This window comes from Sciurus carolinensis, chromosome 12 (genome assembly GCF_902686445.1).
Source record: "Sciurus carolinensis chromosome 12, mSciCar1.2, whole genome shotgun sequence".
In the NCBI taxonomy this organism is placed as follows: domain Eukaryota; kingdom Metazoa; phylum Chordata; class Mammalia; order Rodentia; family Sciuridae; genus Sciurus; species Sciurus carolinensis.
Genome location: NC_062224.1, coordinates 34,806,006 through 34,828,073, shown reverse-complemented (window position 1 = coordinate 34,828,073; position 22,068 = coordinate 34,806,006). Strand labels below are relative to the sequence as shown.

The window sequence follows — 22,068 nt, the reverse complement described above, 5'->3', positions numbered from 1 at the left end:
GCCAAAGATTCCCTGGAAAACTGACATTTGCACAAAGTTTGAGAGACAACTGCCACTCTTCAAGCATGACTGCTCAGAGTCTTCCCACACCCACATAATTCTCTAGGTTCTGTTCCTCTCTCAGTCAAAGGAGATGTCCCCACACAGCAGACTTGCCTAAGGTACCACAGCTCAGGGCCCCCTGGCTCAGCAAAACTCCCTATCCAGACTCCAGAAAAGGAAGCAAGGGACCAGCTACATGAGCCAGGGATGCTCTCTGGGCTCTCTGTCTGTTCCTCCTCCCCAGGCTCGGTGTCTTCAGGAAGTCCCCAGCCTATAGTGCTTTGGCTTATAATTTTTTAACTTTACAATGGTGCAAAACTGAGGCACTTTCAGTAGAAAATACTTTGAATTCTGCTCATTTTCCATGTTGGAGATGTGCAATGTGCAGGCAGAGGTGGGGTGCCACTCCCAGTCACCTTCTGCTCTGAGATGGGGACCTCCTCAGGGCCCTGTGTGATTCAGCTGAGAGGTACGGTGGATTAGATGGACTTGATGTATTTTTGACTTATGGTAGATTTATTGGGACACATCCCCACTGCTGTTGAGAAACATGTTTGTGCCTTGGGGTGCTGAGGACACACCCAGGGGAAAGGTTGCCCTGTGGAGTTCCTCTCCTTGGAGGAACCACTGGAGAGTTTCTTTGAGGAGCTCACTCACACTGCAGTCACTCTGTGACTGTAGAGTTGTCTCCCTTTGGTCACCTTCAGAAACCTCAATGAGCTGAGGTCAATAGGCACTAAATTAGGTACATACCACATTAGGACATTCTCAATTTAGTCTAAAGTACCTCCTGGGTGTGTGATTTCACACTGCATCTGCATGCTTTCTGCTAAGGCTTTTTCATGCAACACTGATATTCCTGAGATTAGTCACTAGAGTCACATGTAGCTGTGGTTTACTCTACTGCTGAATGTTGCCCTAGAAAAATAGAGCCTGTTGTTTTAACTCCTCATATTGATGGACGTTTTGCAGTTAATTCTTTGGTCCATGTTGGGGCAAAAGTTGTGCATGTCTCCTGGGGCACCTGCAGAACAGCACCCACAGTGGTTGGAGACTTGCCCCCTTGCTGACTGGCATGGAGAGGATGGTTAGGAGAGGTTTTCCTTTCACACTTCAATCTACAATCTAGTTGAGGCTGTTATTGCTAGGGGTTACAGGTAGCTATGATCCAGTCACTTATCCTCAGACTTTCCAATTTCTGATGAAGCCCATTCCCTCTTGCTTCATGTTCTCATGGGATAATTTGACTTGTGTCTTTACCTCTGCCTGCCACCTGGCACTCTGTGGGGCTGTCCTCATGGTGCACAATTCCATGCTAACATGATCATTCCTCACCAAAGTTCTTTCTCTCCTCTGGTGCTCTACCTTTGAACATTGGATGGCTGAGCTGGAGATGGTTATCTGTGGAGTGCATTTTTATCTGCTTGTCCAGCACCACTTCCAGTGCTGGAATTGGTGGAGATAAGTCCCTTGCCTCCCTTGAAACCTGGAGTTTGATAAAAATTATTGCATTTCATTGAGAAAATCAATTTACATTGCAAAAATCTCCATCTGATGATCATGTGATCTTCACAATAGAGGTTAAAAAGCACTTTACAATCTATGCTAGGCCCATGGCCAACATCATTCTAAATGGAGAAAAACTGAAAGCATTCCCTCTAAATACTGGAACAAGAGAGGGACACACTCTTTCACCACTTCTATTCAACATCATCCTTAAAACACTAGTCAGAGCAATTAGGCAAACCAAAAGAAATTAATGAGATTCAAATAGGAAAAGAAGAACTCAAGTGTCACTATTTGCCAATGACATGATTCTATATTTAGAGGATCCAAATCACTCCACCAGAAAACTTCTAAAATAAATGAATTCGGTAAAGTAGCAGAATATAAAATCACTATGCATAAATCTAATGCATTTCTATTCATAAGTGATGAATCCTCTGCAAGAGAAATTAGGAAAACCACTCAATTCACAATAGCCTCAAAAAAATATGTAGGAATGAATCTAACAAAAGAGGTGAAAGACCTCTACAATGAAAACTACAGAGCACTAAAGAAAGAAATTGAAGAAAACCTTAGAAGATGGAAAGATCTTCCATGTTCTTGGATAGGAAAATCAATATTGTTAAATGACCATTCTACCAAAGATGCTATAGAGATTCAAAGCAATTCTAATTCAAATCCCAATGAGCTTCCTCATAGAAATAGAGAAATCAATTATTAATTTTATCTGGAAGAATAAGAGACCTGGAACAGACATAACATTCCTGAGCAGAAAAAGTGAAAGTGAAGCAGGCGGTATCACAATACCAGAACTTACAGAGCAATAGTAAGAAAAACAGCATGGTACTGGCACCAAAATAGACAGGTACAACAGTAGTACAGAATAGAAGACATAGAGACAAACCCACAAAAATACAGTTGCCTCATAGTAGACAATGGAGAAAAGATAGCCTCTTCAACAAATGGTGCTGGGAAAACTGGAAATGCATATGCAGTAAAATGAAATTAAACTTCTATCTCTTACCCTGCACAAAACTCAACTCAATATGGATCAAGGACTTAAGAATTAAACCAGAGACCCTGCACCAAATAGAAGACAAATGGGCCTGAATCTTCATCATGTTGCCTTAGTATCAGACTTCCTTAAATAAAACTCCCAAAGCAAAAGAAATCAATCAAGAATCAATAAATGGGATGGATTCAAACTGAAATGTTTTTTCTCTGCAAAGGATATAATCAATAATGTGAAAAGAGTGCCTACAGAGTGGGAGAAAACATTTTCCACAAGCACTTCAGATAGAGCACTAATCTCCCATATTTATAAAGAACTTACCAAAATTTACACCAAAAATACAAAGAAACCAATCAATAAATGGGCCAAGGAACTGGACAGACACTTTACAGAAGAAGATATACAGGTGATTAATAAACATATGAAAAAGTGTTCAACATCTCTAGTAATTGGAGAAATGCAAATTAAAACAATTCTAAGATTTGATCTTACTCCAATTAGAATGGCTATTATCAAGAACACAAACAATAATAGATGTTGGGATGGATGTGGGGAAAAGGGCACACTTTTATTTTGCTGGTGGAGTTGCAAATTGGTACAGCCACTCTGGAAAGCAGTGTGGAGGTTCCTCAAAAAACTTGGAATGGATCCACATTTTGACCCAGTTATTCCACCCCTCAATTTATACCCCAAGGACTTACAATTAACATACTACAGAAACACAGCCACAACAACATTTATAGCAGCTCAATTCACAATAGCTAGATTGTGGAACCAACCTAGATGCCCTTCAACAGATGAATGGATGCAGAAACTGTGGTATATGTACACAATGGAATATTATTCAGCCATAAAGAATAATAATATTATGACATTTGCAGATAAAAGGATGGAATTGTAGAATATCATGCTAAGTGAAATAATCCAATTCCAAATAGTAAATGTTAACTATTTTCTCTGATAAGTGAATGATGATATATAATGGGGGATGGGAGAAGGTAAATGAGAGAAGAATGGGGGAACTTTAGATTAAATAGAGGAAAATGAGAGGGAAGAGAGGGCAGGTGTATAAAAAATGGTGGAATGAGACAGACATCATTAGCCTATGTATCTGTATGATTACACAAATGGTATGAATCTACATTGTGCACAACCATAGAAACGAAAACATGTACCCAATTTGTGTACAGTGAATCAAAAATGGAGTCTGTAAAAATAAAAATAATTTTAAAAGCACTTGAAAATTTTAACATACAATCATTATATTTTTTAAATGAGTGAAGGAAACATTCTTATCTGATAGAAACAACAATTTTTCAGCAAACATGGCACTTAAGGTTGAACTATTGACAGATTTTCCCCTGAGACAGGAACAAGTCTAGCAGCCATCAGCAGTTCTATTCAGCAATTTCCCAGAGGCCTTATTCAAAGAATGACAGAAAACAGAAAAGAGAAAAAATAGATATATAAAACACACACACATACATGGTTTAAGATGTAGAAAGCAAATTGTCTTTATTAGTAGATAAAATAATAGTGAACCTAGAAAATAAAAAAATACACTCTTAGCTGTAACAAATAAAATTGTCAAGACCATTGGATACCAGATCAGTATTTTTTTAAATAATTGAATTTTCTATATGCCAACAACAAACAAACACATTTTTTTAAAAAGGGACATTTATAATGGCTGTATAAACCTAGAAGAACCTAGGAAAAGATTTTCAAAACTTCTACACTAAAAGTTATAAAATTACTAAAGATCTCAAGTAATTGAAAAAAATAGAAACCTTAAGATTCTTTATCAAATATAAATAATGGTTACATAGGAGAAATTATTTCATAAGCATAAACTGGAAAAGTTTTAAGAGAATTACAATATTTCTTACTGATAGAAAAATCTATTAATATTTATTCAAAGGATACATACATCTTGCTTTAAAAATACACAAGTCTCATTCCTAGCTACCTACAGCATAAAATTCAAATCATTCTAAGTAAGGCAATGGGTATGAGAACAAATTTTGCACCACTGTCATGGTATTTGTCACTGGATTGGAGAATGGCTACAGTCATTATGCACATCCAGGTTAAAGAAATTAAGTAAACAACATGAATTAGGTTGCTTCTACTTCCAGAGAAGACTATCATGGACCAGATTTGAACTTCTGATTTCAATTAGAAAAAAAATTCAGAAACATAAAATAATGAATTTCAAATGTAGGATAATAGAAATCATGGAACAGTGATCTCACAGCAGGGAGACGCAAACATGCCAAGGCATATGGTTGTAGTCTTTCCAGCTCCCTGCCTAGAGGGAGCGTCCAGGCTGCTATGAAGGGAGACAGACACAGGAGAAGTGTGTGGTCTCTCTGAGATGAAAAGATGGTGTTGGTGCAGTGGGGAGACCCTAGGAGCTGGAGTTACTAACAGAGTGCAGTTCCCCTATTCAGGTTCTGGAGTTCTCTCCTTTCCAAGCTGCAAACAGAGGGAGCTCCAGAGATCCACTGATATCTCCCCAAATCAGCACCTGAATATTGACCAGCGCTTGAATGAGAGAAAACTACCTGAGGCTGAGGGGAAAATACATATGAAAGGAGCAGATGTTACAAAATATCACCATGGGCCAGAAATATAATTCTCATACCAACTGGAGTGAAAAATTATACATGGGTATCGGATAGAGTGCTCAAGTCAAATGAGTATGTTCAGACAAAAACACATATGTGAAAGTTATAGTGTTTTCACACATCTTCACCAACATTTGGAACAATTCAAATGCCTTTCCATTGGTAAGTGGACCAGGTCTGGAGGTCAGGGTCCAGGGGGCTCCTCCACCTGCCCGCACTCCCACGTGCTTCCCCAGCCTTCGTACTTGTCTTCCACACTCATGCTGGGCCACCCACCCCACCACAAGCACACTCACACAGCCTTTGTTTTGGGAATTAAAGTACTTACAGTTATTGCCTGGTCTGGTGCTTGAGTTTTGCTAAGTCTGCTGCCATTTCTAAAACATGTCCCTCACGCTAAGGATGGCTCCCTTCTGCACTTTATTGAGGCTTCTCTCTGGTGAACGCTTCTCGGACCCCTGACACCAGTGCCTCACTGCCCACAGACCTGCTTGTGCCTTGGTCCCCAACTCCCTTCCTGTCCACTCATCAGCACACAGGGCCAGTCCTCCTGGATGTGGCCCCTGCCAAGGCAGCAGGGAAGGAGGGGCAAGGCATCCTGCCATTGCCAGCTCCCTGGGACTTGGTGTGGGGTTGGGGTGAACTACTGAACTTGTGACCTTACAGGGAGCATCTCCATGTTGGCCAGTTTTAAAGGTTCATCCTCTCCTCTCCAAGCCACCCATTCAGAGCTAAGAAGAGTCCATCTGTAAGCCTGGCATGGAGTGGCTGGCCAGGGCTGCCAGGAGAGGAGGGCACAGGGCAGCAAGCCTTCCCCAACCTGCTCTGCATCCCACTGGCCTCTCATCCAGCCAAAATTCTTTGCAGGAGCAGCACTGCATCTGCTCTGTATGCCCCTGAGGGCATTTCTCCTTAAGACCCAGTCCAGCTGCTGGACTGCTGGTGCCCCTCCTCAGGCCCCTGCCTGGTGACAGGGATTGTACAACATCTGCCATGTGACCCTGAGGATTCTCTGACATGGTAATACAGGAATCATGGCAGGACTTGCCACAGCATCACAGCTACATGTCGCCTGTGAGGTTTGGGGCATGTGCACACTAAACCTGCAGAAGGCCTGAAAGAGGCATGCAGGGCGTACTGGAAAGGGCACATGCTCCAGAGCCACTCAGGCCCAGATCCCCTCACATCTGGTCCCAGTGCCCATGGCCAGGCCATGGAGCCAGCTCCACACTCAGGCAGAGCAACACCCCTGCCCCCACAAGCATGAACCCCAAACTAGCCATTCCATCTGTTTTGAAGTAGGTTTCATCAGTTTCCTAATTTAAGACAAAAGCAGAGTTCAGTTTTCTTTGCAGTCTCACCACCTGCTTTGAGGACAGCCATTGCCTTTTCCTGGAAGGGAAACAAGGCTCAAAAAGTTAAAAATGCTCCCAAACCCACCATCCAAGCAAATCTCTGATGGAACCTGGGCCCAGGCCTTGTCACCCTTCAGTCTGAGTGGCAAATGGCAGGACACTCCAAAGGCCACCCACACAAGCACTTGTGTGTTTGAAACACCACGTTTGCTTTAATTTTATTAAGCAACTAACAAAGAATACACAAGAGGTGGGGAGAGAACCCCAAAGGCTTTCTGAAGAATAACAATTCAGTGCTGGAGTGCAGAAGCCCAGAGAGGGGTTTAATTTCCATGACATACAAAATCGATGGGCAGTGAACTCGCTGAACAATGGCAACACAAGGACAAACTTCAAAGGGGACAAGTTCCAGGGACTGAGTGCCTCTGCTCAGTTCCTGCTTTACCCTGGCCATGCACATGACTGAAGAGGAAATGAACAGAAAGCCCTGAGCATGAGCAGGCCATGAGGGACTGCTGGTCAGCCCAAGGCTGCCTGGACGTGCCAAATATTTATGGAAACAGTTGTCAGCCTCCCGGGTCACAGGGTCCAGATGCATGGAGGCACGCAGCTAGAGGCAGGGCTGGAGGCTGTGCTCCACTGGGCACCTCTGCAGGGCAGCAACGCAGGCACCAGCCAGCCTTACTTCCCACAGCTCTGCACCCAGGCCATGATATCCAGTAGAAGGCTCTTCTCTTCTCCTTGGTGACCTGTGGGAGGAAGTAGGAAGCAGGCCTCAGAATTCCCTCCTTTCCTTCACCCTGAGAGCCGGGAAGACTGGGAGGCCAGCAGGATCTCTGAGACAGGACAGGTGTCTCCAGTCCCATCATCAGCTCCACAGAGACAGCCCAAGGGACAGCAAGCCAGGTGAGGTGGCACACACCTGCAATCCCACCAGCTCGGGAGGCTGAGGCAGGAGGATCCAAGTTAAAAGCCTGCCTCAGTAACTTAGTAAGATCTTGTCTCAAAATAAAAAATAAGAAGGGCTGGGGATGTGGCTCAGTGGTTAAGCAACCCTGGTTCAATCCCTGGTGCCTAAACAAACAAACAAACAAACAAAATAAATAAATAAATAAGAAGGGACAGCAGCTTTGAGTGCTGATGGATCCTGACTTGGGAAGAGTGTGAACCAAGAGCTGTAAGGAAGGCAGGGAGGGGGTAGGGCAGATGTACAGTCACCCTGGAGCAGAAGAAGCCTCCAGAGCAGCAAATGACTGAGATCCAGGGACACCCAGAATCCGAGCATGCTCCCAAGGTTAGTACATCTACTTGGTTTGCCAGTGGCTTGGAGGACCCAAGTGCTTCAAGGGGCCTTGGCTCACCTGGAGGAGGAGGGGGCTGAGCCAGAGAAGCAAGGGTGACAAAGTTCAGACCATAACTCAGCCTCCTGACCCCAGCATGTTCTCCATAGGCAGTACCCTTACAACACAAGGACGTCCAACAAGCAAGCACAGGAAGCAAACCCGGCGTCCCTGCCCCTGTGATCAGTTCTTCCCTCACCACCAGTCTGGTAGAACAAAAGGGGCAGAGGAACCAGGAAGAGGGCAGGGTTAATGCTTCCTGTCACTATGCCACCCCTGATCCCCATGCTCATGGGCACAGGGCCGAGGGTGGGACACCACAGAAAGGACGCTGACCTCATGGAGGTGGCAGAATAGGGGAAACATAGCACGAACAAGGATGGGGGAGGTCCAAGACTCCCCAGGAAGGGTCCAGAGAGTTGGCAGTGCCTGGGTGGGAGGAAACAGGGCTCAGAAAGGCTTCCACAGATGGGTGCACCTGGATGCAACCCTGACAGATGGTCAATGGGGAAGGGCACCTGGACAGAGGTGGACATGAGCAAAGCCTCCTGGTATGAGGGAGGGTACACTGGAGACCTGAAGAGGTCAGCACCAGCAGCCTGAGTGGAGGAGCATCTGGCCCCAAGCAAGCCTGCTCTGGGTTGACTGTGTCCCCCAGAGGTTCATGTGTTGGAAGCCTGATCCCTCAGTGCATGGCATGTGGGGGTGTAGTCTTCAGGAGGCAACCAGGATTAGATGAGTGGCTTTGTGAGAAGGGGAAGCCACCCCAGCTGGCACCAAGTTTCTCTCCATGTGGGACTCTCTGCCATGTTGGAGAGGGATGTGGGTCAATGTCTAAATGGTGACCAGGTCTTCTAGAGAGGGGAGTGGTGCCACTTCTTCTCCACTTGGCTCTTCTACCTGAGGGGGGGTGGTTTTATGGAGACATAATTCATATATCTTAGAATTCACCTTAAGAGTAGAATTCTAGGGCTGGGAATATAGCTCAGTTGGTAGGGTGCTTGCGTCACAAGCACAGGACCCTGGGTTCAATCCCCAGCACTGCGTATCTAATATCAGAACATTTTTATCAAAAACAGAAGCCTCTTCCGGTTACCTCCTTCTACCCACCCCAGCCTCTGGCAACCACTTCTATCTGCTCTCTCAGAAATGTTGCCTCTCCTGGACATTCTCTGCAAGTGGAATCACAGGTATGTGATCTGTGCCTGGCTTCTTTCACACGGCATGAGGTGACACTAGTTTACACATGTTGTACAGTGAAACCATTGGTACTTCAGTCCTTTGTGTTGCCAATAACACCCACTGTATGAAGGTATAATGTTTCTTTTATCCCTTCACAGAATTGGGGTGATTCCCAAGTTCTGGCTGTAATGTTGCTGTGATTGTTCATTAAAGGTTTTTGTGAACATGCTTTCCATTCTTCTGGGTAAATATCGTAGAGTGGAATTGCTGGTTTTCAGAGTGATTCAAATTTAATTTTTGAGGGACTACACCTGTTTTCCAGTTTTGGCACCACTGAGGTCTCACCAGAAGGTGTGAGGGCACCAACACCTGCCATCTTCCATTTCTTTCTTTCAGTTTTATTGCAGGCACCCCAAGGGGTGTGCCTTCCCAGCCATCCCTGACACTGCACAGCTTTTCATGGGCTTACTGGTTACCTGTATAGCTTCTGTGGAGAAATACCCATTCAGAGTCTATGTCTATTTTTATGGGCTTATTTTTACTTTATCGTTGAGTTCTTAAAGTCATCTTTGTGTTCTAGGATTCAGGTTCATCTGATACATTATTTGCTAGCATCTTCTCCCCTCTGTGTGCTCCTTCCTACTCTTGCTGGGTCCTTTGAAGCATAAAGGTTTAGGGTTTTGGTGTGGTCTGACTTATCTAGTTTTTCCTTTGTTGTCTGAGGTCTGGATGTTCTTTCATAGCAGGCTTTGTCCACTTGCTGTTCACAAAGACTTACTCCTATATTTTCTTCCAAGAGTTCTATAGATTTACCTCTTATATTTAAATCTATAAACCATTCTGAGTTAATTTTGTTCACAGTGTGAAGTAAGAGTCCAACTTCATTCTTTTGCATGTGGATATCCAGTTTTCCAGCTGCAATTGTGGAAAATACTGCTCTTTTCCCATTACGCTGCCCAGGCTCCCTCATGGAAAATCAAGTGATCATAGAAACAAGAGTCTATTTTTGAATTTCCACTCTCTTCCAATAATGGTTTACATGTGCACCCTGATGCCAGTACTACAGTCTCAACTACTGTGGAGTAAATTTTAAAATCAGAAAGTATGAGTACTTCAACACTGTTCATGTTCCAGATTATTCTGTCTGGGCCCCTTGTATTTTTATGTAAATTTCAGGATTTGCTTCTCAATTTCTGCAAAAAGAACCCACCACCATTGACTTCTGATCTTGTAGTATCCAGCAGTTGGCGAAAGAGCCCTGACCCTGGCTTTGCATCCACAGAACAGAGGTGTGGGGAACTGGGGACAGTATCGAATTCCCACTAAGAAGAAAACAGTTTATGTCCTGTTTGTCTAAAATACACATAGCAAGAAGAGCAGGAGGTCTAAAAGTTTCCAAATAGAAAGAAGCTGGGACATAGCATCTAGTACACTTACAATCCTACAACCCAAAAGTGAGAACTGAAAGAATAAAAATGGCTTTGTGGAAAAAGCAAGTTTAAAGGGCTCTGAATTCTTAATATTATAGTAGCTTTTGGTTATATTAATATTTTTATAAAAGAGAAAAATAAAATAACATCTCAGACTCAAGTCACAGAAGAGTCTGCACCCCACTGACAAGCCAGTGTCCCTGGCTGCAGGCATGGGTGGATCCTGCCCCCACCACACACGCTGTGGAGGGGAGAGTCTGCACACCTAGCACCCCACACATGCTCCCAGCCTGCTGGTCTGCTCCACCCAGTTAATTAGAAAACTGGGAAAAGTACACATACCCCCCAATATTGACCCACAAAAGCTTTCTCCTTTTGCCTCCAAGGCATTAACATGGCCGTTACCTGTTTTCACAGTTAGCTTCCGTGAGCCAAACAATGCAATAAGTTCAAAACAAAAACAGTTCTTGGTGTTATATTTAGAGAGCAATAGGCTTTAGAAGCCATAAAAAATTTGGTCAATGTTCTGAAAGAGCAATATGACCTCGGGAAGACCATGGTCAGTACCCAAGCCATGGCAGTTCCCACACCTCCAAGACCCTCCTGTGGTCTGGAAGGTCCTCAGTCAGAACGAGCAGGACCAGGAGCTGCAGGAGTGCCCAGCAGGTCTGGGAAGCACCTGGGCAGACCAAGGTAGGATGACAGCTGACATCGGCAGTTCAGCTTCTGCTGGAGCCAAAGGGAGACAGCAGGGGGCAGAGGCAGGAGCATTCTGGGGCAGGTAGGCAGCATTGCAGCTTGGATGCCAGACAGCACCCCCGCTGCAGCCAGGGACGCAAGGCACCAGGGGGTGCCAGGCTCATCCCACCATGAGCTCCCACTGCAGAGGATGTGATGTGGCTCAGAACCTCACCAATGCTGTGACGTGGACTAGAAGGCAGAAGACCAAATAGGTGACTTCTCTCTCAGAAACCAACAGCATGCGATGGCAAAGTCCCCTCCAAACTCGACAGCAAGCCACAGGTGACAAACTCTCATCCCAGATCCACTAGCCTGCTCCTCCTCCTGCCTCAGGCCTGTGCTCAAGTGGCATGCTGAGAGGCCTTGTACCCACTCCAGAGGCCTGTCCACCCTGCCTGACCTTCCCTTCTACCCAGCCATGGCTGGACACATCCCACAAATGCTTGGTTGGTGGGTCCCCTCCATGCTGCAGGGGCGCCCGCCTCATGGGGCAGGGAGCAGCGCCAGGCTAAGGGGGGGAGAGGCCAGTCCACAGCAGCTCCCCCACCCCACCTGCTGGGCAGCAGAGGCTTGAGGATACCTTCCTTCTGGAGACTGTCTTTCTTTGTCTACCTACACGTCTGAGTGTCGCCATTCCTGCCTCACCAGTCAAACACTACCTCAGGAGCTTGAGACGCTGCCACTAGCGCACAGCTAGACCTCCACACGGTGCTCTCTCCCCTGTGCTCCTGAGGGATCTTTACCTGGATGGAGTCCTCTGGATGCCGGGCTGCTGCTCCAACCCTGGGGCCCTGAACTGATGGGCATCTCTGGCTGCATATGGGTGTGTCAAGAGTCAGGTGCCACTTCTCCCACGCTGCTCTCGGGACTCGAGTCAGTGCCCACAGGTCTGGTCCTGAGATTCTTGGCACGGATTTCTTTGGTTTACCCAGCTGTGGTTCACAGCAGGCTTTTGGAATCTGTAGGTTTATGTCTTTAGCAAACACGGGGAGATCTGGGCTACTGTTTCCCATCTGTCCCTAAGGCTCATCCTTGAAATTTTTTTTCTGCCTGCTGTTCTGTCTTTGAGTCTGCTAGTTCTTTCTTCTGTCATCCTCAGAAGGTGGGTCCACAGATTAATGTTTTAATTTGGTTACTATACTTAACAGTTGTAAAATCTTCCTGTGATTCTTCTATTGTCTCTATTTTTGCTGAAACTTTCACTCTGAGACTTTCAGTTCTTCATTTGTTTCCAGGGCCTGTGATGGTCACTGAGGCAACACAGGATGCTGGGCCCAGTCCCACCCTGACTCTAGCACCATGGCTGGAAGCCCAAATCTCCTGGCCACCCCTTCATTCCAGCTACAGCACACCCAGCTCTCAGGACAAGTGACCTATGGCCTAGTCTGTTATCCATTAGCTGCATGCCTGGCACAACCTGAAGAGCGGATGGCACTGGCTGGGTGGCATGCCCCCCACCCTGGTGATCACTCAGTCAGGCAGGGCAGCACAGCTCCACCTGGGGCCTGGAACTGGCTGCCTTCTCTTGTTTCTTCAGGAGTTGTGGATCCTCCCCACCCCTCTGCTCAGACACCCTCTCCCTGGCCCTGCCTGCCTCTCAGTCAGGTCTCCTCACAGGTGCCTGCTCCAGGACACTGTGGGCAGAGGCCACTCTCAGACAGATCCAGACATCCACTGCCTCTGGGAATCAGAAAGGACCCAAAACACACATCAGCCAACCGCTCAGTCTGCTGGTAATGACATGAGGGTCCTCATTTTTAAGCCAGAACCACAAGGGTCACACCCACGGCGCCAGGGCGGCTGGAGAAGAGTGGGGCATGCAGCCCCCTCCCCAAGCTCTCTCAGAGATGATGCCTTCTGTGCCACAATAGGAACAATGACTGCCCTGCTGGAGGACAGCCTCCCCTCTGGAGAGGGGATGTGGCCTCCTCTTAAGACACAGCACGCACTTCTGGATGTGGCCCTCAGCTCCCCTGACCCTCCCTTGACTTTCGGGTTCCTGGTGCTAACAAGGGACCAAGCCCACTCTTCCAGCATGGAAGTGCCATCTCCTGCTCCTCCAGCACCACTGTCTCCATGTCCACAGACACTGTCACCACAAACCTCTACCTCGGAGGTGGTGTGCAGAGGGGAAGGTGGTGTCACTTGTCTCTGAGGCCACTGACATAAGGACTCGGCCTTCGCACCTTTCCAGCCTCACTCAGACATCACCTCCTGGGACAGACCTCCCTTGAGCACTGCCCACCACCAGGCCACCTGGCCGTGCTGCTCTTCCCAGCCCTCAGCAGCAGCTGGAACCACCTCCTGCATCTGCCTGCACATGTGACACTCAGCTCCTGCACTCGGTCCCATGCTCCTGGGGAAGAGACCCACCAAGATGTGAACAGTGCCCTGCACACAGTAGGTCCTCAGTCTGCACCGGCCAAGGGAAGGAGGTGCACACACCTCCCAGATCTGACTGGTTCAACCCCAACGTGGTCCTTCACTGCCACACACAGGATGCACTGGTGGCAACATCCCAGCAGGACCAGCGGGCCAGGAGACCTTGCAACCAGTGAGGCAGGCGCTTGCTCTCCTCTAACCTGCTGAGGCCTCATGCCCTCCACTCACCACCTGCCTCTGGGAAGCTTTTAACCTGTGGTGGGGGTGGCATGAGTGGAGCTCACCAAGGGCACTTGCAGGCACACAGGAGGGCAGCAGAGAGGACAAAGAGGCATGAGAGGGACCGAGGAGGGCAGCAGGCTGGGATACTTGGGGGCTCCCAAGGTTCATCAGTGCATGGAGGATGGTGTCATTCTAAACCCCTAAGATTCAACTTGGTGATGTTGCAGCACAGGGGCACGTGGGGTCAGAGGAGCAGATGAGGGCAGGGCACCTGCAGACAGGGTACACTCATGCTGAACACCTTCACATCAGGCCTGCCCTGGATCTCCCCCACCAGGGCCAGAGACTTTCCCTTTGGTGTTGGGATGGTGCCCAGGATGATGGTTGCTGGTGAGGACAGAGTCTGGCACACAGTCTGGATAAAGGGCTGGCTGAAGAGCTCCATCTTCCCGATCTCATTGATGACACACACTCCGGGTCCGAGGCCTCCGCAGGAACCCACCTGGGGATGGAGACACTCACTGTACACTGGGCCACACTATTTGCAGGGCCCCACATGCCACAGGCTGTCCTCATGTGCAGACTCACAAGAAGGGTGAGCCTAGGAGCCTGTAGCACCAAGCACTCGGTTCCCAAGCCCTGGCTTCTTGCAATATTTTATTCCTCACAATGGTTCCAACAGTGACCCCACCTTATGCTTACATGTACAAAGAAAATAAAAGGCACCCCAATACCTCAGGTTTAAAGAAAGGAGAGAGCAAGGCTGAGTGCCATGGCAATGTTGGCCTCTTGACTCCAATTCTGAGTCTTGCTCCAAGAGGTCTAGAATAGCACTGGGTGCTCTCATCCAGGCCCAGCAGCAGAGGGTGCTCCATGGCTCCCCAGTGTCCCTGTCAGGGCCTGTAACCAGGCCGAGGCCCCTCCTTGATGTCCTACATGCCCCTCAAGGTCCCATGCACACCATTGCCAAACACACAACACACAGGTTCTCTGCTGGGAGAGATGTCCTGGGACTGAGAAGATCCTACCAGCTGACAGGCAGAGGGGCACCATAAAGAACCCCTCCTGTGAAACAGGCCCTGAGAACCAGCCAGGAGGCTTGGGCTGTGAGACCCTGGGACAGATCAACAGCCACTCTGGCTCCTCTCCCTGGCAAATACAGACCCAGCTGTGGAGGGGCCCTGCCAGGCACCGCTGCTGTCGTCCAAATGCTCCAGGATGACCAGAACCACCCCTCCAAGGAAGCCCCGCAGAGCAGAGTGCCTTCAGGCTGCCCAGCTGCTGCAAGGCAGGTGTGCACACTTTCTCCAGGTGCCTGCCCACACTGAGAGCACCATGAGGAGTCCTGGAGTCCAACAAGAGGAGCCCCACTCCGAGGCCCCAGCCACTTCCATGTGACACACACCTGCACACCTTCCCAGGAACCAGGAACTGTGTACAAGAAACCCCTCTCACCACGAAGAAACTGCTCTCCAGGGGCAGAACATATGTGCCCCGCAGCCAAGGCACAGGTGTGAGCACCACCTTATGGAGTAGGCTCAGCCAGTGACCTGCTGGGCAGCAGACCTGACCACAGGTGCAGGGATCTCTGTCCTTGCACCAGCAGCATTAAAACTGTTTTCAAAAAGTTTCATATGCTAGTAAAAATTTTACCACTATTTGAACTTTGGAGAAAAGCTCTTATCTCTGCCACCGACTGTCCTTCTCTTTATTAGAAACCACCTGGAGTGGGGAGAACAGACTGCCCACTACAGGGAGGTGGTGACAATGGGCAAGTGACTGGGGATAAGAGAAGTTCAGCTACAATCCCATCTGGGGGTTCGGCTACCCAAGGTGCCACACCTTGGTGCAATGCGCATTTCAAGGAGGAGTTAAATCTGCTTGCCTGCAGAGGATACCATGCTGCTCAGAGTCCTGCAAACAGCCTCCCCAGGAAAGATGCTAAAGAAGGGAGAGAGAGGAACACCACTGAGGCCACAGGAAGGAGGCTAACTGGAAAATGACCATGTCCTCCACATCAACAGGACCCTCACTCTGCACAGTCCCTGTCACCCCACATGACCTCCAACGTGGCCTCAATTCCACAGCTCAGAACAGCTCTGCCTGAAGAGCTGTGTAAAACTGTGCCACCAGGAAGACCTCAGTAAAACAGGAATGCAGAGGCAGTGTTCTGAGGATGGAGCCTCCAGCCAGACAGACTGCACTCGGTAACTGTCAATGCCACCATGCTGCTACCACCAGCACAGGACAATGCAGGAGGACCAACGTGTGGAGGGCAATGTTGCAATGGTAATTAAACAGTGCAGTATTGATGCAAAAATGAAGGGCCAGCATCAATGAGGGACGGCCCTTGAGCATTTCGCACACACATTTAAGCATGACTTATGAAGCAAAATACACTGATTGGATGTGAGTTGTCTCATAAACGGTTTTAGCAAACTAGCTAAGTATCTGGAAGGAAACCAACTGTCTCCCATGTTACATTTGAAATAAATTCAGGTGGACTGACAGCATAAGTGCTTTTTTAAAAGCACAGGGGAGAAGAAAAATAAAGTAAAATGTTATGTTAAATTTAAATAGGACTGAACTAAGTGACAAGCAGAAAAACAGAATCAATAAATATAAAAAGGTCATCTGCCTTACAAAGGGGGAATGGGAAGAAGAATCCCACAATAATTTACACTAAAGAAACCAAACAATGGAAACCCTTTAACATCATTAGAACCTTAAAACTGCAAATCAAGGCCAGGAAGTGTCTTGGAACTGTGAATCAGGTACCTGCAACGTGCCTGACAGTCTGTCCTCACACCATAGAGGACCAGAATGGCCCTGGGAACAGGTTCCTCACACCATACTGCCCTTCAGGCCCTGTGGGAGGCCAGCCTCCACTGGAGGCAGAACTCCTGCTTGGTGGCAAGGTCACTTCCCACTGGGAACAAGGTGTCTGACACGGAGGGAACCACAGTAGATCAAAGATGAAATGCCCACTCAGAGAGCCGATCATGAACCTCAGTTCTGAAGATTATTAAGATATGAGACCATGTCAGATCACTCAGTCAGCCTGCAGGAAAAACAAACCAGACCCATAAACTGGGAGGGGCTGTTTCTTCAGTTCTGGATGACTGAAGAAACAGACTAGGCAGCCAGGCAGGCAAAGCATGCCAGCAAGGATAAGACCTGAGTAACTCACATTGTCCTTCCTTTTTTTACAACTTTTTTTGTTTTGTTTTGTTTTTTACCATGGAGAGAGAAAATTTCAATATTTAGGAAAACAATGTGATAGCTCTCAAGTAAGGTGGGGTCAGCCCTGGATGAGCAATCAACCCAACTGGGCCTACAGGGGGCTTCCTAGAAGCCCAAGACCTTTCCCATGGGCACTGGCCTCCCTCCTTCCCCTTCCATGTCCCTGCTCTGCTCCATCTCTGCTCTGGTCTGCAAAGTGTGGCAGATACCCATGCTGAGGTGAGCCTGTGAACCTGAGCCTCCTGGGCCTCCTCCACCCCAAGGTGCTGCCAGCTCCTGGTCAGTCCTGCTTCCCTGGGGACCAATGGGCAGGCCACACTGGTCTAACCTGAGAATTATTTTCCATACATTTTTCAGAGTATTTTTAAAAGAACTCAAACAACCCTCTACCCACATTGAGGCTTTTACACATGACAGACATTTCTTAACTTTGTCAGATCAGCTTTCCCAGGTCCTGCAAGTTCAACACTGGCCCTGGATGGAAGGTCTCACCTGTTCCCCTGGAGGTTCTAGAGCTTCCAACCCACCCTGTCACTACCTGCCAACAGCAAAACCTGTCTCTTCACACACCCCTATTTTTGTCACCTAATTTTTGTGTTTTTATAAAAGTTAAACTCTAATTCCTTCTCCTTTCTTCATCACAATAATATATGGGGGATGGGAGAGACATTTTTGTTCTAGAAAAGAAATCCAAGCCCTAACTGGGTAGGAATGCCCTGGGGGGGGGGGGCATGCCTGCCTGGAACCTGAAGGTCTTCAATGCTGATCAGAACTGTCTTTGTTCCTTAATGAAGAAGACAGATGCAAGCCCTTGATATGGTCAGTACAGGAGTGCTTATGTAACCCTGCAGCTAGACATCAGGCATGTGCCCTCTTCTCCCAGAACTCTGCTGACAGGAAATAAAAATCAATTCTGTGTATTGATCCATGCTGGAAGTCAGACTCTTCCCTTGGAATTTCATTAAAGCATCTCACTTGCTGTTTGGACATTGAGATGGAGATATCTGGTGGAAAAACACCACATTCTCTGTTCCCATGAAACTCAGCAGGGGGAGGTTTCCAGGGGAAAGAGAGTGAGGAGAGGGGTGGTGGGTGCAGCAGAGGCAGAGAACTAACTCGTGGGCTGGGGAGCTGCAGCCCCACCAACAGGGGAGAAGACCCCACCAACTTGAGGCATCCTCAAACAGCTGACTCTGAACTCCAGTGGTCTTGGCAACCACCAATCCCCTGTGCTGTCCAACTGCACTCTGGTGCTCAGGGGCAGAGGCACGACTTGGGAAGATGGTGTGCCAACAACCAAAATGGAAGGTCCTGAGAGCCTGGGATGGGATGACCCTGGCACCTGTGGGCTGGAGCACAGCCGGATGACCTCAAAGGCAGCAGGGTCAGCTGGCACAGGGCCTTCCAGTCCACTGGAAGCACACTGGACCTCAGTCCTGGAGCAGTGGAAAACCCTTGAGATGAGTTCACACCACTCCATTTCCCTAAGTCACTCTGTAAGATCCTCAACAGGGCCCCAGAGCCCTACACCTGTGTCCCCAGCACCTTCCTCTCCTCTTCACTCCTGCCATCTAGAAGATTCTCCCTGGACCACCCCTCCCCAGTCATCCCCACACTCTCTTCTCTTCTCCTTTCAGTGTGGACCTCAGCTCCTCAGAGCCCCTTCCTGGCCCCCTGGGCTTGGCCATCCCCACACTGCTCTCACGGCACTGCTGGAGAGGTCCCTGTCCTCATTTCCCATCTGTGTTCACACTAGACTGAGAGTCTCCGGAGATGAGCTTATGTATGTTTTATTCATGATCCTGAACTTGATCCAGGACTTGATGATATGTGATAAACAGATGCAAAGAGGCAATAGATAATCAATAAAGCCAAAAGCTAGTTCTTTGAAAAGATCCTCTAAATTGAAAAAGTTTTCAGTAGACTGATTAAGGAAAAAAAAATGGGAAAAGAGCTAAATAAAGAATAAATGAAAGAAACTTCTGTCAACACAATCAAGCTTACAAAATAAAATTAGTACATAACTTAGATGAAATAGACAAAATGCCAAAAGGTACAAATACCACAACTGATCCAGTAAGAAATCAAAAACCAGCAGATATATAACAAATAAAGAGACTAAACTAGTAATTAAAAAGTTTCTAATAAAAAGCTTTTTACACCTGTATGACTTCCATACATTAAAAAAAAAATGAATATCAACCATTTCCAAACTCTTCCAAAACTTAGAGAAGGGAGACAAGTATTACCCTAAGACCAAAGCCAGACAAACCTTCCCAGGAAATAAAGTGAGAGCACATTTCTCAGAACACAGATGCAGAAACCCTTGGTGCCAGCAATGAACACAGCCACAGATAAAGGGCTCCAGACCCAGGGAAGGTAGGGCAGTACTGTCTTTGGGGTACAGGCAGCTGGAGTTGGGAGCCTTCCTGCTCTCCCTAATGTGGAGTATCAACACGTGCCGACCAAGAGGCAAGTGTGCAGCCCAGGGTATCACGCTGCATTTCCTCAGCTCAACTGCTTGAAGAGTTTAAACCACAAAATGCAAATCTGACCTCCCTGGAAGAGCAAATGCCATTCTGTTCCCATCTCAACTCCTGTGATGCAAAGCACAGGCAGGCTCAGGAGACAGGAACACTCACGTTCCTCACGATGGAAAGTACCAACTGCTTGAAAGAAGTCATCAACCACATACTGCCCCACCTGGCACTCACACTTCCCTGGCATTGGCTCTGACCTGTGAGAAAAGACACTGTTTTGAGGAGGGCTCCTGCAGTCCCCCCGCACAGCTGGCCTTCTGCCCATTCCCCCATCCTCAGCAACCACCCAGTGAAGATGCTCTGTGAGCACTGGCCCCACTGTTCTCCACTGGGAATGGTGCTCACTGTGTGTCTGCACACCACCAGGCCTTGCAGTGTGACCGCAGCTCCAGTGCCCAAGCTGTCTGGAAAGTGGGGTCAGACACAAGGCCAAGATTTAACAAGGGAGAAAAGCACAGGACTCTGGGGCCCACATTCCAAATGAAACATGACTTCATGCTTGCTGTTCATATGGTGGTCTGTTTCTTTCTCTAGGACATCTCTCAAGCCCTAGATACATCAAAATAGAGGAGGTCATTGGGCTCAGCCCCAAACCCAGGGAGACACAGATTCTGAACCCTTGGGAGAGGGAGGCAGAGTGGCATCCAAGGACCCCACAGGGAACTTTTGGAAAATTTAATGCTGGTGGGATCAGACTATAAAAGCTCTGAACTTGGAGAGAAGGATCGCTTAGGGATAAAACGTACAGTAATGAAGCATCAGTACCGACTCTGGACAGAGGCCCCCGAGCTCTGGACAAAGTGACGACATCAAATCCTGTCCTTCTTCCTCCCTGCCTGACTTTGTCTGTATAAAATCCATCCACAGGCACCCCAGAGGACTTTAAAACCTCACTGACTTTCTGGATCAAGGTTGTTTTTCCAACCCCTGAAAAAGAGAAGGAGACTCATCAGGAAGCACTCTCCGTAGAGCACACAGCACGTGCCACCTGCAGGAGAGCAGCCAAGGGAGGCAGAGGAGCAACCACACGCAGATTTGTGAATATTAATTTCACTCTGATCTTGATTGCTCCAGGTGTGAAAAAGTTTCAATTCTAGTAGAAACAAACAAGGAAAACAATGAATGACATCCTGAAGTCCATTCTCAAGTTCCGAAACATCCCCAGCTTTGTTACAGACACACCCCCAGCATGCAATGCACATTCCAGATGATATCAGGCCATGTTTACATCCAGAACTGAGCTGCTTTTCCTCCCAGGTTCACCCTCCTCACTTTCCCACCTGGGAACAACAGGGGTCATACTTGGTCAGAGGATGGACACTGGAGAGCAGGACTATGCTTACTAGGGGGGGGGGGAGAATCACTTCATTCCACACTGTCTATTGAAAATGCATCTCTTAAATCCCAAATCTCCTAAATCCCCTCTCACACACACTGCTTGGTAAAATAAAATTCCAGAGTCTGCACGATTCAATGAAACCACATTGAACCTCTGAAGAGGCCATATCCAGGTGGAAGGCCCTGCAGTGCTTGGCCTGGTTGACAGGAATAGGCTGAGGGGGAGATGGAATGCTGCAGGTAAGATCCAGGCTTATCTTGGGTACTTTTAGTCCCTAGCCATTGACTACCAACCTTGGCATCTGACCTAGCATAAACTCCTGCGTCACGAGCTAAGTTGGCTCCAGCTTCCACCACCCTGAAGCTAAGAATACTCCCTCTGCAGCCTGTGGAAGATTCTCTGCTCTGCAGCAGCCCAACCTGCGGCTCCCACAGGTGTACTGGTACGTGCACTGATTTACAAGTTTTTTTCTGAACTGTGACTTTGAGTTCCTGCAACCTCCTCACACTGGAGCCAGTCATCCAGGGTAACCTGAATCCGTGTCCGGGCCTGGGTCACTCATCTGGCTCAGGAGAACCATCTCTTTTCCTTAACCTTGGTGCAAGAGAGGTTTCTGCATGGATGTAACCTTTGCTTCTTGGAGCTAAGTGAGAGGCACCAGTGAGGAGGCCCTGTGGTAGTGTTGTGGGCCTCCTCCCTGGCGCAGAGGCTACCACAACCCCGCGCTCACCTGGTGGCCCAGTCAGGAACACTTGGCTCACCATCCCGGGTGGCCTAATTACCCACCATCGCTGCAGCCCAGAGTGCCCGGGCAGCTTTATGGAAACTTGGCTTCCAGCTTCAGGATGCAGAGTGTGAAGACAAAGATCCAAAGATCTTTGGAGATCCAGCAGATCCAAAGATCTCACTGGCTTTTATTGTGTGTGAAAATGGAATCCGAGTTGGCCAAGAGCAGGGCAGAGGAGGTTGGCTTTACATGCAGAAGAGGCTAAACAAAGGGCTACTCCCTTATGTGGCTAAAACAGAAGGAACTTCCTAGCTTGCTGATTCAGGCCAGCTGGAGCCTGTTATTGCTTTAGGAAGACTGGCCTCATTGGAAGTTCA

The 22,068-nt window shown here is 47.9% G+C and overlaps 1 pseudogene; it reads right to left on the bottom strand.

Annotated features, from left to right (window-relative positions):
• Positions 1-14,086: 14,086 nt before the first annotated feature.
• LOC124961217 (cancer-related nucleoside-triphosphatase homolog) lies at positions 14,087-21,728 on the bottom strand (annotated as a pseudogene).
• Positions 21,729-22,068: the final 340 nt, after the last annotated feature.